At 37.8% G+C, this 5,651-nt stretch overlaps 1 long non-coding RNA gene across 3 annotated transcripts in view; it reads right to left on the reverse strand.

The window, feature by feature from the left end:
• LOC103155243 (uncharacterized) overlaps positions 1–5,651 on the reverse strand; it is a 116,331-nt gene that overhangs the window by 19,676 nt on the left and 91,004 nt on the right. The window contains exons 5-6 of one of the 3 annotated variants that reach the window (XR_001659400.1): positions 1,929–2,015; positions 1,717–1,823 (exon numbers count right to left, since the gene is read on the reverse strand). This is a non-coding gene — a long non-coding RNA (uncharacterized LOC103155243). Of the gene's footprint in view, positions 1–1,432; positions 1,824–1,928; positions 2,016–5,651 lie in introns of those variants that run through there. The other 2 variants (XR_001659401.1, XR_001659399.1) reach the window with 2 other exon arrangements.

The following is a 5,651-nucleotide window of genomic DNA, read 5'->3' on the forward strand; positions in this document are numbered from 1 at the left end:
AGACAGGCAGAGATAAACGGGTGATTGAGTGTTTGAAGCTGCCTGATGTAAATAAATAACACAAAGCAACAGTCGGACATTAGGGTGCAGTTGACCTACTTGAAAAAAAATGATTGTCTCATTTCTTCTTTGTTTATTTTTCATTTTTGTACTAACATAAAACTGATACAAGTTGAGAGTTTTCTTCCTTCCTCGGTATGACCAAAACTGTTTTTCTAAGTAAGAGGATAAACGAATGAATTTCACTGATCACTTAAAAACAAATATGAAGTTTCATTCTTCCTAGTGCAGATGTTGGTAAAGTTTCCACAATTTATACTCTAGCAGGAGAAACACTAGTTCAACATATTTCTACTTGAGTAAAAGTAAAAAGTAGCTGTTCATGAAATGACTCAATCAATCAATCGCTTTATTTTGGTAAATTGTCCACATTAAACACAGAAAACAACAACAAAAGATAACAATAAAGTAAGTAAGAGTAAAACAGTATTTGGTCAAAAGTACTGAGCAACCGATCAAATGATCAATCATTTAATATTTAAAAATTACATCATCAGATGGAACAAAATATAAAGTTAAGTGGAAACTTTGGTATTTTAAGAACTAAAATGACAATAATTCAATTAGTAACAAAAAAATACAAGGAAAGTTTTTCTAAATCAGTTTCTTTAAATAAAAAACTTATGAAACTTTAACAGAAACTGCAGGTGTGTGTCTGAGTCTGGTGAATCTTTGGTTAAAACATGTTTTTTATTCAGTTGGTAGAAAATACAGAAATTTTACTCAAGAAAGAGCAGAAATACTCCAAAAAGTAAATGTATTTCAAAAAGTTACTGAAGCAAATGTAACTGAGTAAATATAACCAGTTACCACAACTCTGCTTAAGTCGCTTCGTCTTCCTAAATATCAGAGCAGTAAAGGTTGGTTTTCTACAATGGATTATAAGAAAATAAAAAAGTAAAAATTATGAGAGAAAAAGTCAAAACTACAGAAAGTCATAATATTAAGGGAATGAAGTTGTGCGGAATGGAAAGTAAAACCTCAACTTACTACTGAAGCCAAAATAAGATGCAAGTTTAATCTGCTTTTTCTTTTTTGTAGCTGAATATACAAATAAATAGATATCATGAATCAAAATGCAGATTAATAGAGGGAGACATTTAAAAACCAAAAACTGATAAAAAAGTGATTCAAAGAGCGCCGCATGTCAGTTATGCGAAGAGACGATTCGAGATGAAACCTCTGGCCTTTTTTGTCGTCTCTTTTTAACACCCTTCATTTTCCCCTCACACACAGAAAGTGAAGCTGCTAAATAGTGAGAGCAATAGTATCTCCTGTAATCACACTTGTCTGTCTGCAGGCTATTGACTTTGGTTAACCGAGACCTACTGTGTGTGTGTGTGTGTGTGTGTGTGTGTGTGTGCGTGTGTGTGTGTGTGTGTGTGTGTGTGTGTGTCTGAGAGAGAGAGAAAGAGAGACTCAGCAGGGAAAAATGGACCGAGAGTTTCATGTGTGCCAAATTATCATTTTATGCATAAATGTACCTTTGATAATCTCTTATCTGTCTTTTCATGGACTCAACATTAGCATCACATGTTATCAGTCTTTTATCATCCTCAGTCTTTCTCTTAGATCTGAAATATTAGAAGCTGAACATGCAGTCAACATGTTAAGGTAAAAAGTTTCCGTGCTGCAGTTCGTGTCCTTCCCTCTTACCTTTCTTCAGCCTGTCGTCTGTACGCCGCCCCTCTTTTCCTCTCTCCTTCCTTCTCTCCCTCCCTCTCTTCCTACCTGCCAGCTGTTGCTCCGGGGCCTCCTGGCTCCTGCAGTTTGCCCCCAGACAAAAGAAGGGATGAAACGACGACAAAAACGAAAGAAAACCCAACGACAGCCATGAACTCCTTTGTTCCCTCTCCCGCCGTCGTTACCTTGTTGGGCCCAGTCGTCTGACTGCCTGTTTTCCTGGGGGAGATTTCCTGGATGCTCATCTCTGCGTTTTATAACGGTCACTTGATCTGCATTCAGGAGAAATGAATGCAGATCATTCTCCTGAATGATCTGCCAATCTATAATCTATAATCTGCCAATAGAACTAGTATTTTTTCACCAATATTAAGGAATTATTGACTTAAGACAAGTTCCTATTTCTTGCTGAACAGTTACTTGTAAGTTACTTTTGCCTTATTTCAATGGTGCTAATATATCTACACTAGAAACTAGACAACAAATACTTGGTAAGATGCATTCAGAGACTCATATTGAGTAGAAAATACAGACATTTTGCTCCTCCTGCCTGGAGGAGATTAAGACTCGGATGAACCATAACTGTCTTCAGTCGAACTGTTCCTAAACCGAGGCCATACTGATCAGAACGCCTCACCAGGTTCAATCCTCGACTCTGACGAGTGTTTCATCCTCTGGACAAGACATTCCCATTTCCTCCGTTGTTACAAACCTTGGAGTCCGAATGGACTCTCATCTCACATTTGAAAATCACATTAAGCACCTGTAATAAACCTGTTTTTTTCAACTTAGCAATATTTCCAACATTCGTTCATCTCTGATGCCGAGACCCTCATCCATAACTTTATCTCCTCCAGGCTCGACTACTGTATCTCCCTTTTCATCGGAGTCCACAGCAAACGCCTTCAGAGGCTTCAGTACATTCAAAGCAGAGCTGCCAGGATCCTAGTGAGAGCTCGTAAATTTGACCACATCACACCGACTCTTTGCGAGCTTCACTGGCTTCCTGTCACTTATAGGATTCAGTATAAAATTGCACTTATCACTCATCACTGTCTACATGGAACCTCACCGGATTATATGAAGGACCTCCTTATTTCACATTCAACTTCCAGATCCTTACGATCCCAAGCCTGTAATCTTCTCCATCTTCCTGAACAAACTAAGGACTATGGGTGATCGGGCATTTGCTGTGGCTGCTCCTCGTCTATGGAACTCCCTCCTGGACTATTTGAGAGCCCCGCAATTATTGTGTGGTTTTAAAACTGGCTTGAAAACTTTTCTTTTTAGACAAGCCTTCTCCACTATTAAATGACTGTCTTTTTTTTATTGTTGATTTTGTTTTTAGCTGCACCATGTAGCACTTTGAGATTTGTATTAATGAAAAGCGCGTTATAAATTAAATGTATTATTATTATTATTATTATTATTATTATTATTATTGTTATAAGTAAGAGTAGCAATACTTCATAATAAAGTTATTCAGTGGAGTAAACGTACTCCTAAAAGTATATATTTTCCAAAAAGTTCCTCAATTAAATGTAACAGAGTAAAGGTATCTATTTACTACCCAACTTTCTAGGAATATTACATCCGTTTTGTCCACTAAGGCGGATTAGCAGTGCCAGTTAACAGCAGATGGTGTCGTCCAGTTTCTGTGAAGTGTCGTCTCTGCAGTCCAGACCTTGAACTCTTGGCAGTAAGTTTCCGTCCATATTTATTCACCTTGTTATTTTGCTGGCAGCCGTTTACATTCCACCTTCAGATGTTGCCGATAATGCACGTGATGTCATCAGTTCAACTGTTGCTAGGATACGGACACAACACCCCAATGCATTTGTGGCAATATCTGGTGATTTTAATCATGCCTCACTCTCTGCTACACTGCCAACCTTTCAACAGTTTGTCAGCTGCTCCACCTGAGAAAACAAGACTTTGGGTTTGTTTTTCACAAATGTCAAGGACTCGTATGTCCAAAGAAAGACCTACGCTGGGGAAATCAAATCATGACCTTAAGTTTCTCTGTTCAGCATACGAGTCCTTTGTTCTGTAACAAAAACCGCTGAAAGAAAGTTGAAGCAGAAGAAGCCCTGCAGAGCAGTTTGGAGGCTACTGATTGGATTGCTCTTTGCCAGCCACATGGAGACGACATCAGTGCCATGGCTGAGTGTGTGGACAGCGCCTGAACAGCAAGATGCTTCCCACAAAACGAATCCTAGGTCACCAGTAAAGGAGCTGAAAAACACAAAAAAAGCCTTTAGAGAGCGAGACAGGGAATTATTGAGGACAAAATAGCTAGAAATCAAGATTAGAGACAGTAAGGAGACAAGATACAGAATAAACTGCAGAGGAACAATATCAGACATGAAGAAGATCTCAGGCTTCAAGCAAGAGAAGGATCAGATAGATGGAAGTCTGGACAGAGCAAATTAGTTAAATACATTCACCAGATTTAGTTCGTGTTTTTATTTTTTTATTCAATAAAGTATTTTTGAATTCAAATTCATGTACAAACGTATTCATACGAGCAAGTTGATGGTCAGCATGGGTTTCTCAGCATAGCTCCAAAATATCAAGCAATTTCACATAAAACTAACTCTTAAGACACAAAATCAATCCTCTTTTTCTCAGCTTACATACGTAGCTTAAAAGAAAGTTGACTTCACAATTAGACGCCTTGAAATCGGGCCTGTCTCTCTAAGAATCTCCTGCTCTTTCAGACACTTTGCCTTCAGCAAGTCAAACAATGTTTCTTCATAAAATAAACATTCTTAGAGCGTTGGACTGAAAAGCAGTTGGTATGATGATCTCTACCAGGTGTTTGCTAATTCCTGCTGCTCTAGTCTGTAGGAGCTGAGTGGGAGCAAAGATCTGAGGGTCTCTGAAGGGAACAGGGCGTTTTGAGAGAGCAGGTTGTTAGGTATTCCTGAATGGTTGCCATGGGAGATTCAAGGCTTTCTCTGTATGTTTTTGATGATGGAAAAACACGGCTTTTAAAAAAAGGCTAAAAAAGGATCCATTTTACATATCACCCTCTGTGGAAAATAAAAACATATATCAATTTTAAGGCTTTTTATACAGCTTTGCCAGAGGTGTCAATACGTGTATGAACTAGTTTACTGACAACTGCTTTACACCTCAAGCCACATTCAAACATACGTTCATTTTCAGCTTCTTAGACTGTGGAGTGCAGCGAGTTTTATGTCACAACATCAAAGGATCCAGAGACAACGTTTCGCCCAAGGACACGCCAACACGCGGAGCGAGACGCCGCTAACCTTGAGAAGAACTAACTCTAGCTCTTCTGAGCGCAGTGTGTGGAAAGGCTGATGCTTATTTGTTCCTGACAGCTCTTCGAAGTTCACATCATGATAAAGTCAACATTTGTTTTGAGTGTCTCCTTTCTATGGTGGAAAGTGCAACTTTCTAAACTGTTACCACAACAGAACTGAAGAAATCAACTTTAAAAAGTGCCTCTTATGATAAAGATATGAAAAAAATCTGACATCCAACATCAAATTTAACAAAAGACAAAATTCAATGCAAAACTTTAAAGGAATTTTATTCTGAAATTAATTTGTGCTTGACATGTATACATGAGATAAAATTACCAGTTTTTACAGTAAACAATGATTCTAGTAAAAAATTAATGTGATGTATTAAACATATATAAAAACATATATAATTTTTAGAAAGATTTTCCAGAAAGATCTCTTTTTTAAAGAACATGTTGGCCTAAAATGTTGTAATTTTCCTATTAGCCAAAAAAGTTGTTTGTGATGCACAAAAACTCATCCCTTATTGATGACAGAATATTTTTCATCAATATTAAGGAATTATTGACTTTCTACTAGCTGGGTTTCACTGGGGTTGCTAAGTAACGGTCTGGGCTGCACTGGGGTTGCTAA

The sequence above is a fragment of the Poecilia formosa genome, unplaced genomic scaffold (genome assembly GCF_000485575.1).
Source record: "Poecilia formosa unplaced genomic scaffold, Poecilia_formosa-5.1.2 Scaffold419, whole genome shotgun sequence".
NCBI lineage: Eukaryota > Metazoa > Chordata > Actinopteri > Cyprinodontiformes > Poeciliidae > Poecilia > Poecilia formosa.